Below are 12438 nucleotides of genomic sequence, written 5' to 3'. Positions count from 1 at the left end.
TCCTGTAGTGACCCGGTACACGTCCTGTAGTGACCCGGTACACGTCCTGTAGTGACCCGGTACACGTCCTGTAGTGACCCGATACACGTCCACGTATGATCGGTTGTACGACTCACCCATTCATTATCGTCGTCGCCCCCCATCTATCTCCACATAATTTCCTTCTTATCCTTGTGTCTGCTGTGTTGCCATACATCATTCTACTGGGAAGGTTTCCTTCTGTTTGGGCACTTTGTCTTCCTCCTCTCACTCCTCTCACTCCCTTACATATTCCCTCTCCTTCCAATCTTTATTATCATATACCCTACTTTTCCTTTATAATCCTACTCTCCCACCCTGGGAGAGCCTCTCCCTGTCCCTGCCATTCTCTCTCCTCCTCTCCTACCCTCTCCCAGCCCACCTGCCTCCTCCTCTCTTTATCTACCTCCCACCCCCCACACACCGTCTCCGTATCCTCTCCCTGTATCTCCCTGCCCTCCCGACCTTCTCCCACCCTCTCCCTACCTCGTCCACCATCTTCCTCTCTCTCTCTCTCTCTCTCTCTCTCTCTCTCTCTCTCTCTCTCTCTCTCTCTCTCTCACACAGCCACTCGTTGCCTCTCCCAGCCTTTCCCTACTCTTCTCAGCCTCTTCCTCCCTAATTCTGCCTCTCCCAGCCTCCTCCTGCTCCACCCAATCTCTCCCAGCCTCTCCTATCCTCTTCCCGCCACTCCCAGAATCCTCCAACATCTCCCAGCCACTCTCTACTTCCTCTCCCCGCCACTCCCTGGCTCTCACAAAGCCTTCCCTGTCTCTCCTTGCTTCCTCTGTCTCTCTCAACCTTCTCCAGCCTTTCCAAGCCTCTTCCTCCTCCTCCTCCGTCTCCCCTGCCCGGCTCTCACCCCACAAATACCCTCCCGGAGCTTCTCGGGCCACAAACACCAGCGCCTCACCATTGTCCTGGGAATGGTGGCATTCATTAAGGCAGCTGCCGCTCTTCCTGCTCTGGTAATAATCAAAATTCTCTCCATTCTCCTCACAGGATGGAGGGTGGGGTGATCTAGATCATTATATATCTCTGTTGTACAGAGTCGCTGATGACGGAGTTGGCCAGCCAGGTCAAGGGGAGGAAGGTCAAGGGGCAGAGGCCAGACCGTGGTGGTCAGCCGGGGAAGGCGAGCAGATAGCCACTTGAGGAAAGCGAGTTGGTATCAATCCGGGGATGATGAGTGGGTGGTCAGCCGGGGAAGGCGAGCAGATAGCCACTTGAGGAAAGCGAGTTGGTATCAATCCGGGGATGATGAGTGGGTGGTCAGCCGGGGATGATGAGTGGGTGGTCAGCCGGGGATGATGAGTGGGTGGTCAGCCGGGGATGATGAGTGGGTGGTCAGCCGGGGATGATGAGTGGGTGGTCAGCCGGGGATGATGAGTGGGTGGTCAGCCGGGGAAGGCGAGTGGGTGGTCAGCCGGGGAAGGCATTTTTCCATTTGTGTTGGTGCATTATATGTATGTATAAAGTAACAACGATAGAAATACATTTGCTAAATGTAAGATAACGTAAGGATGGAAAGATAACGTGAAATAATGTAAGAATGGAAGTATGGAAAGATATGTAAACAAAAAATGGGATGATTCAGCTATAGAAAGACCATCCCTTAATAAATTTTGATAGTCCAGAAATTGACTGTTATGAAAAGTTACAGTAGTTTGCCTTCAGTGTACCTGGTTGTTAGTATCACAATAGTAATGATTAGGTTATAGCCAGTTGTAATCCCTACTCAGACTTAACTATGTATTTAGTGTATGCACAGTGGTTCGCACCAACATACAACATAGAAGTAGAAATTAGTTAAGTCCTCATACCCGTTGTAGCATCATGCACAGACGTTATCCTTGCTGTGTTGTAAGTTACAGACAGAGGTGTGCATGACAGTCATGTCTTCATGACTGACTGTCCCGTGTTCTTCTGGTCCAGTCATGAAGGTGAGGGCAGGGACAATTTATAGAAAACGTCGTGCGATCAATATTCTTTAACTATGAGAAGTCGTATAATGTTTCAGTCTGTCCTTAGTGGCATCATGTTTATTATTTGTGTCCACATTATGTTTACGTGTACATCATCATGTATTGATCAAATGGTCACCATGCATTCATGACACTCATGTCAGCTCCTGTGGGAAACACTTTATGATTTATTTACATTTATTGTAATACTGCAAACCTGGTATTACATTTTACTGTGAAAGATTTTTATCTATAAAATCATTATCGGTTTTTCTGATGTGGAAAATTAAATGAGGTGTTTTTTACCCAGTACGTTCCAGACGACGGAAGATAGCAAGACTTTTTCCCAATGTTTTAAGTCAGAAAAACTCAAAATGTAATTATGAATCTTATTATTTTGTCAGTTATCACAGCGTGAGATGGACAGCTGTTGAGGGGAGTGTAAATGTGTGTGTGAACCATTACTGGTAGTCGTACCGCTGGAGAACTTCCAGTCGCCCTTCTTCCTGGGAACATTACTGTGAGCCCCCCCGCCACCTCACGAACTCTTAGTATTCAAGTGGAGGGAGAGATTCCTCAGCCCCCCCCCCCCCCCCCTCACCAGCCCTGACGGCGTGCCCAAACTTCGGCTGAGATAGTTTAGAAATTGTACACACACACACACACACACACACACACACACACACACCGCGTCCTGGGGGTCGACCAGCCCCAGTGGACACAAACACTTTGTTATTCCCTTCAGTATGTATGAACACAAGTGTTGTTGGCTTGTGTATGTATCACTTGTGGTTCTCTCTTCCTCCTCCTCCTCCTCCTCCTCCTCCAGTTCATGAGCCGGTCAGTCATGGTTCATGTCATGCAAGTCGTCCTCACATCCCCTTCTCTTGTGAGGTGTCATGACTGACCACTGCAGCAGGAGGCCCTCCACCTCCACCTCCAGTAGGGCGTCCGTCAGCCTCACAGTGGCCAGTAGGGCGTCCACTCTGCCTGGTGGTGGTGGTGGTGGCACACGTCGCGCCCTGGCACGTCCTCCCGCCCTCCGTCGGTCGTGCGACGTCCACACGTCGAGCCTTAGCTTCCTCACCACATGAACCATGGTGGCGCAGTCTTGCCTCTCTCATGTCTTCCTCTTGTCCAACATAGATCCATTTCCACGTCCACGGTGCAGGAAGTGTTGCTACACGAAGAAGCACTCGATATCTTATCTTCTTGCTTATCTTATCTTCGTCCTTATCTTATCTTCTTGCTTAACTATGAGGAAAACAAAACGCGTCCCACAGTCAGAACACCGGCCCCTCACTGCAGCTGTTCATCAGTAGTAAGAGCGATGGTTCAGTGTTTGTGTTACCTCGTCACGCCGGGTGACGCGTGACGTTTATCTGGTAACGGTGGTACAGGCCGCTGGTCACGCGTTACCATGTGATACAGGTCATACACTTGTGACGTCACACAGGTGTGGACAACCTTGACCACAGACGAACGCACGCACACACGCACGCACGCGTACAATGTGACCTGGTATCCTAACCTAACCTAACCAAACCCACCCTAACCTACCTTCAGCTAACCTAACCTAACCTAACCTACCTTCAGCTAACCCAACCCAACCCAACCCACCCTAACCTACCTTGAGCTAACCTAACCTAACCAAACCCACCCTAACCTACCTTCAGCTAACCTAACCTAACCTAACCTAACCTAACCTACCTTGAGCTAACCCAACCCAACCCAACCCAACCCACCCTAACCTACCTTGAGCTAACCCAACCCAACCCAACCCAACCCACCCTAACCTACCTTGAGCTAACCTAACCTAACCTACCTTGAGCTAACCCTACCCAACACAACCCACCCTAACCTACCTTGAGCTAACCTAACCTAACCTAACCTAACCTACCTTGAGCTAACCCTACCCAACCCAACCCACCCTAACCTACCTTGAGCTAACTTAACCTAACCTACCTTGAGCTAACCTAACCTAACCTAACCTAACCTACCTTGAGCTAACCCAACCCAACCCACCCTAACCTAGCTTGAGCTAACCTAACCTACCTTGAGCTAACCCAACCCAACCCAACCCACCCTAACCTACCTTGAGCTAATCTAACCTAACCTACCTTAAGCCAACCCAACCCAACCCACCCTAACCTACCTTGAGCTAACCTTACCTAACCTAACCTAACCTACCTTGAGCAAACCCAACGCAACCCAACCCAACCCACCCCACCCTAACCTACCTTGAGCTAACCTAACCTAACCTAACCTAACCTACCTTGAGCAAACCCAACGCAACCCAACCCAACCCAACCCACCCCACCCTAACCTACCTTGAGCTAACCTAACCTAACCTAACCTACCTTGAGCTAACCCAACCCAACCAACCCAACCCAACCTACCCTAACCTAACCTAACCTAACCTAACCTAACCTTACCTAACCTAACCTAACCTACCTTGAGCTAACCCAACCAACCCAACCCAACCCAACCCACCCTAACCTACCTTGAGCTACCTAACCATACCTAACTAACCTACCTATCTACCGTGGCTAACCCAACCAACCCAACCCACCTAACCTACCTTGAGCTAACCTAACCTAACTAACCTACCTTGAGCTAACCCAACCCAACCCACCCTAACCTACCTTGAGTTAACCTAACGTAACCTAACCTAACACCTAACTCCTTGAGCTAACCCAACCCAACCCACCCTACCTACCTTGACCTAACCTACCTAACCTACCTAACCTACCTTGAGCAAAACCCAACCACCCAACCTAACTAGCACCTAACCTACCTTGAGCTAACCAACCCACCACCCTAACCTCTAACCACCTACTTAGCTAACCAACCCAACTCAACCCAACCCACCCTAACCTACCTTGAGCTAACCTAACCTAACCTAACCTAACCTAACCTAACCTACCTTGAGCTAACCCAACCCAACCCAACCCAGCCCACCCTAACCTACCTTGAGCTAACCTAACCTAACCTAAACTACCTTGAGCTAACCCAACCAAACCCAACCCAACCCACCCTAACCTACCTTTAGCTAAACTAACCTAACCTAACTTATCTTGAGCTAACCCAACCAACCCAACCCAACCCAACCCACCCTAACCTACCTTGAGCTAACCTAACCTAACCTACCTTGAGCTACCCCAACCCAATCCAACCCACCCTAACCTACCTTGAGCTAACCTAACCCAACCTAACCTAACCTACTACCTTGAGCTAACCCAACCTAACGTAACCTAACCTAACCTAACCTACCTTAAGCTAACCTAACCCAACTTAACCTAACCTAACCTACCTTGAGCTAACCCAACCCAACCCACCCTAACCTACCTTGAGCTAACCTAACCTAACCTAACCTACCTTGAGCTAACCCAACCCAACCCAACCCAACCCAACCAACCCAACCCAACCCAACCCACCCTAACCTACCTTGAGCTAACCTAACCTAACCTAACCTACCTTGAGCTAACCCAACGCAACCCAACCCAACCCACCCTAACCTATCTTGAGCTAACCTAACCTAATCTAACCTACCTTGAGCTAACCCAACCAAACCCACCCTAACCTACCTTGAGCTAACCTAACCTAACCTAACCTAACCTACCTTGAGCTAACCCAACCAAACCCACCCTAACCTACCTTGAGCTAACCTAACCTAACTTGAGCTAATCCAACCCAACCCACCCTAACCTACCTTCAGCTAACCTAACCTAACCTAACCTAACCTACCTTGAGCAAACCCAACCCAACCCAACGCAACCCACCCCACCCTAACCTACCTTGAGCTAACCTAACCTAACCTAACCTACCTTGAGCTAACCTAACCCAACCCAACCCAACCCACCCTAACCTACCTTGAGCTAACCTAACCTAACCTAACCTACCTTGAGCTAACCCAACGCAACCCAACCCAACCCAACCTTCCTACTACTACTTAAACCACCCACACCACCTAACCACCTTACTACCTAACACTAACCTACCTACTACTTAACCACCAACCCAACCCCAACCCCTAACTACCTATACCTAACCTAACTACTGCTCCACCCAACCAACCCACCTAACACTTGAGCTAACTAACCTAACCTAACTAACCTGGCTACACCAAACCCACCCTAACTACTACAACCTACCATACCTTGAGCTAACCATACCAACCCAACACTACCTAACCTACTGAGCTAACCTAACCAACCTAACCTCCACTACCCAACACCACCTAACTACTTGACAACCAACCACCTACGACTACCAACCTAACCACCTAACCTCTTAGCTAACCCTAACATAACTACTCCTACTACCCAACCCACAACCACAAAACTAACCTTAGCTAACCTAACTAACCTAACCTACCTTGAGCTAACCCAACCAACCCAACCCACCCTAACCTACCTTGAGCTAACCTAACCTAACCTAACCTAACCTACCTTGAGCTAACCCAACCCAACCCAACCCACCCTAACCTACCTTGAGCTAACCTAACCTAACCTAACCTAACCTACCTTGAGCTAACCCAACCCAACCCAACCCCACCCTAACCTACCTTGAGCTAACCTAACCTAACCTAACCTAACCTACCTTGAGCTAACCCAACACCCAACCCAACCCACCCTAACCTACCTTGAGCTAACCTAACCTAACCTAACCTAACCTAACCTCTTGAGCTAACCCTAACCCAACCCAACCCACCCTAACCTACCTTGAGCTAACCTAACCTAACCTAACCTAACCTACCTTGAGCTAACCAACCCAACCCAACCCACCCTAACCTACCTTGAGCTAACCTAACCTAACCTAACCTACCTTGAGCTAACCCAACCCAACCCAACCCACCCTAACCTACCTTGAGCTAACCTAACCTAACCTAACCTAACCCTCTCTGGTTAAACTCTACCTCCTTAACCAAACCAACTTTTAATACTTTCCTTGAGTCCCACCACCCCACCACCCTACCACCTACCTACCTTAGCTCCCACCAACCAACCCCCTAACTACTTGAGCTAACCTACTACCTAACTAACCTACTTGAGCTAACCAACCCAACCAACCACCCTACCTCCTTGAGCTAACTATAACTAACTACCTGAGCTAACCCAACCAACCACCTAACTCTTGAGCTAACTACTAACTAACCTACTTGAGCTACCACCAACCAACCCACCCTAACCTACCTGAGCTAACCTAACCAACCTAACCTAACCTACCTAACTAACCCAACCCAACCAACCCACCACCCTAACCTACCTTGAGCTAACCAACCACCAACCTAACCTACCTGAGCTAACCAAACCCAACCCACCCTACCTACCTTGAGCTAACTACCAACCTAACTACCTTAGCAACCCAACCCACCACCAAACAACACTAACCTACACTTGAGCTAACCAACCTAACCTAACTACTTGAGCTAACTAACCTAACCTAACCTTGAGCTAACCAAACCCAACCAACCCACCTAACCTACCTTGAGCTAACCTACCTACTAACTACCTTGAGCTAACCAACCAACCCAACCCAACCCACCCTAACTACTTGAGCTAATCCTAACTAACCTAACCTACTTGAGCTAACCCAACCAACCAACCCACCCTAACTACTTGAGCTAACCTAACCTAACCTAACCTACTTGAGCTAACCACCCAACCCACCCACCCTAACCTACTTGAGCTAACCTAAACCTAACCTAACCTACCTTGAGCTAACCCACCCAACCAACCACCCTAACTACCTTGAGCTACCTAACCTAACTACACCTAACCACCTTGAGCTAACCAACCCAACCCAACCACCTAACCTACTTGAGTAACTAACCTACCTTGAACCACCAAACCTACTTGAGCTAACCCAAACCCAACCCAACCAACCCACCCTAACCCTAACCTACCTTGAGCTAACCTAACCTAACCTAACTTAACCTAACCTAGCTTGAGCTAACCCAACCCAACCCAACCTAACCCATCCTAACCTACCTTGAGCTAACCTAAACTAACCTAACCTAACCTACCTTGAGCTAACTCAACCCAACCCAACCCAACCCACCCTAATCTACCTTGAGCTAACCTAACCCAACCTAACCTAACCTAACCTACCTTGAGCTAACCCAACCGAACCCAACCCAACCCACCCTAACCTACCTTGAGCTAACCTAACCTAACCTAACCTAACCTAACCTACCTTGAGCTAACCCTACCCAACCCAACCCACCCTAACCTACCTTGAGCTAATCTAACCTAACCTAACCTAACCTACCTTGAGCTAACCCTACCCAACCCAACCCACCCTAACCTACCTTGAGCTAACCTAACCTAACCTAACCTACCTTGAGCTAACCCAACCCAACCCAACCCACCCTAACCTAGCTTGAGCTAACCTAACCTAACCTACCTTGAGCTAACCCAACCAACCCAACCCAACCCACCCTAACCTACCTTGAGCTAACCTAACCTAACTTGAGCTAACCCAACCCAACCAAACCCACCCTAACCTACCTTGAGCTAACCTAACCTAACCTAACCTACCTTGAGCTAACCCAACCCAACACAACCCAACCTAACCTACCTTGAGCTAACCTAACCTAACCTAACGTAACCTACCTTGAGCTAACCCAACCCAACCCACCCTAACCTACCTTGAGCTAACCTAACCTAACCTAACCTAGCTTGAGCTAACCCAACCCAACCCAACCTAACCCACCCTCACCTACCTTGAGCCAACCTAACCTAACCTAACCTAACCTACCTTGAGCTAACCCAACCCAACCCAACCCACCCTAACCTACCTTGAGCTAACCTAACCTAACTTAACCTAACCTAGCTTGAGCTAACCCAACCCAACCCAACCTAACCCATCCTAACCTACCTTGAGCTAACCTAAACTAACCTAACCTAACCTACCTTGAGCTAACCCAACCCAACCCCACCCTAACCTACTTGAGCTAACCTAACCTAACCTAACCTACCTTGACTAACCCAACCCAACCCACCAAACCTACTACCTCTACCTAACCTAACTCCTTGAGCAACCAACCCAACCCCCTAACCTACCTTAGAACCTAACCTACCTAACCTAACTACTTGAGTAACCCAACCAACCACCACCTAACCTCCTTGAGCTAACCTAACCTAACCTAACCTAACCTACCTTGAGCTACCAACCCAACCACCACCTAACTACCTTGAACCTAACCTAACCACTTGAGCTAACCAACCAACCCACCCTAACCTACTTGAGCTAACCTAACCTAACCTTAGCTAACCCAACCCAACCCAACCACCTAACCTACCTTGAGCTAACAACTAACCTAACCTAACCTAACTACCTTGAGCTAACCCAACCCAACCAACCCACCCTAACCTACCTTGAGCTAACTAACTACCTAACTACTTAGCTCCCACAACCCAACCCACCCTAACCTAGCTTGAGCTAACCTTACCTAACCTAACCTACCTTGAGCTAACCCAACCCAACCCAACCCACCCTAACCTACCTTGAGCTAACCTAACCTAACCTACCTACCTTGAGCTAACCCAACCCAACCCAACCCAACCCAACCCACCCTAACCTACCTTGATCTAACCTAACCTTACCTAACCTAACCTAACCTGACGATATACCCCAGTCCTCAGGGGAGTATACCTGACGATATACCCCAGTCCTCAGGGCAGTATACCTGACGATATACCCCCGTCCTCAGGGCAGTATACCTGACGATATACTCCAGGGAGGGCGGGTTGGTGGGTGGGTGGCTGGACAGGTAACCCACACTAGGTGGAGCTGCCTGGTTGCTAGGGTCCGCCATGTTGGTTGCTAGGGCCGGGGTGAAAGGAGCCGCACATAGTGCCAAGCCACAGGCTCTCCTCCTGGTCTATAAAGGCTCTAGTCCCTCCTTAACTCAAGGGGAATTGCGGTCTTAACGTATTATTAATAGGGGTCGTGTGTGTAGCGCTGGTGGATGTCGCGCCGACTCTCTCCCTGGGATCACGACGGTACGACCCTCCACCACGACGGTACGACCCTCCACCACGACGGTACGACCCTCCACCACGACGCTACGACCCTCCACCTAACCTACCTTGAGCTAACCTAACCCAACCTAACCTAACCTAACCTAATCTACCGTGAACGAACCCAACCCAACCCAACCCACCCTAACCTACCTTGAGCTAACCTAACCTAACCTAACCTACCTTGAGCTAACCCAACCCAACCCACCCTAACCTACCTTGAGCTAACCTAACCTAACCTAACAACCTACCTTGAGCTAACCCAACCCAACCCAACCCACCCTAACCTACCTTGAGCTAACCTAACCTAACCTAACCTAACCTACCTTGAGCTAACCCAACCCTACTCAACCCAACCCACCCTAACCTACCTTGAGCTAACCCAACCTAACCTAACCTAACCTACCTTGAGCTACCCCAACCCAACCCACCCTAACCTACCTTGAGCTAACCTAACCTAACCTAACCTACCTTGAGCTAACCCAACCCAACCTAACCCACCCTAACCTATCTTGAGCTAACCTAACCTAACCTACCTTGAGCTAACCCAACCCAACCAAACCAAACCCACCCTAACCTACCTTGAGCTAACCGAACCTAACCTAACCTACCTTCAGCTAACCCAACCCACCCTAACCTACCTTGAGCTAACATAACCTAACCTAACCTAACCTACCTTGAGCTAACCCAACCCAACCCACCCTAACCTACCTTGAGCTAACCTAACCTAAACTAATCTACCTTGAGCTAACCCAACCCAACCCAACCCAACCCACCCTAACCTACCTTGAGCTAACCTAACCTAACCTAACCTAACCTACCTTGAGCTAACCCAACCCAACCTAACCCACCCTAACCTACCTTGAGCTAACCTAACCTAACCTAACCTAACCCACCTTGAGCTAACCCAACCGAACCCAACCCACCGTAACCTACCTTGAGCTAACCTAACCTAACCTGACCTAACCTAACCTAGCTTGAGCTAACCCAACCCAACCCAACCTAACCCACCCTAACCTACCTTGAGCTAACCTAACCTAACCTAACCTACCTTGAGCTAACTCAACCCAACCCAACCCAACCCACCCTAATCTACCTTGAGCTAACCTAACCCAACCTAACCTAACCTAACCTACCTTGAGCTAACCCAACCGAACCCAACCCAACCCACCCTAACCTACCTTGAGCTAACCTAACCTAACCTAACCTAACCTACCTTGAGCTAACCCTACCCAACCCAACCCACCCTAACCTACCTTGAGCTAACCTAACCTAACCTAACCTAACCTACCTTGAGCTAACCCTACCCAACCCAACCCACCCTAACCTACCTTGAGCTAACCTAACCTAACCTAACCTAACCTAACCTAACCTACCTTGAGCTAACCCAACCCAACCCAACCCACCCTAACCTACCTTGAGCTAACCAACCACACCTAACAACTAACCTAACCTACCTTGAGCTAACAACCAAACCAACCCCACACACCAACCAACCCTAACCTACCTTGAGCTAACCTAACCCAACCAACCTAACCTGACTAACCTAACCTACCTTGAGCTAACCAACCAACCCAACCACACCTACTACCTTACTAATAACCTAACTACCTTGAGCTAACCAAACCAAACCACCCTAACCTACTGACTAACCTAACCTTAGCTAACCTCCAACCCAACCAACCCACCTAACCTACCTTGAGCTAACCTAACCTAACCTAACCTAACCTACCTTGAGCTAACCCAACCCAACCCAACCCACCCTAACCTACCTTGAGCTAACCTAACCTAACCTAACCTACCTGAGCTAACCAACCTAACCCACCTTGACTAACCTCACCAACCACCTAACCTACTAACCTAACCTACCTTGAGCTAACCAACCCAACCCAACCCAACCCTAACCTACCTTGAGCTAACCTAACCTAACAGACCTAACCTAACCTAAACTACCTTGAACGCAACCCAACCCAAACCCAACCCACCCTAACCTATCCTTGAGCTAACCTAACCTAACCTAACCTACCTTGAGCTAACCCAACCCAACCCAACCCCACCCTAACCTAGCCTTGAGCTAACCTAACCTAACCTAACCTTACCTGAGCTAAACCAACCCAACCCACCAAAGCACCTACTCCTTGACTAACCTAAGCTAACCTACCTTGAGCTAACACCAACCCAACCAACCCACCCTAACCTACCTTTGAGCTAACCTAACCTAACCTAACCTAACCTACCTTGAGCAAACAACGCAACCCAACCCAACCCACCCTAACCTACCTTGAGCTAACCTAACCTAACCTAAACTACCTTGAGCTAACCCAACCAACCAACCCAATCCACCCTAAACCTACCTTGACTACCTAACCTAACCTAACCGTGAGCTAAAACCAACCCAACAAACCCACCCTAACCTACCTTGAGCTAAC

The 12438-nt window shown here is 49.1% G+C and overlaps 1 protein-coding gene across 1 annotated transcript in view; it reads left to right on the top strand.

Moving 5' to 3' along the window:
* The window catches only part of cac (calcium voltage-gated channel subunit cacophony), a 1845957-nt gene that overhangs the window by 78132 nt on the left and 1755387 nt on the right, over positions 1 to 12438 (top strand). The window lies entirely within an intron of this gene.

The sequence above is a fragment of the Panulirus ornatus genome, chromosome 59 (assembly GCF_036320965.1).
Source record: "Panulirus ornatus isolate Po-2019 chromosome 59, ASM3632096v1, whole genome shotgun sequence".
In the NCBI taxonomy this organism is placed as follows: domain Eukaryota; kingdom Metazoa; phylum Arthropoda; class Malacostraca; order Decapoda; family Palinuridae; genus Panulirus; species Panulirus ornatus.
The sequence above is the reverse complement of the archived record's forward strand: the minus strand, read 5'-3'. Positions and strand labels throughout refer to the sequence as shown.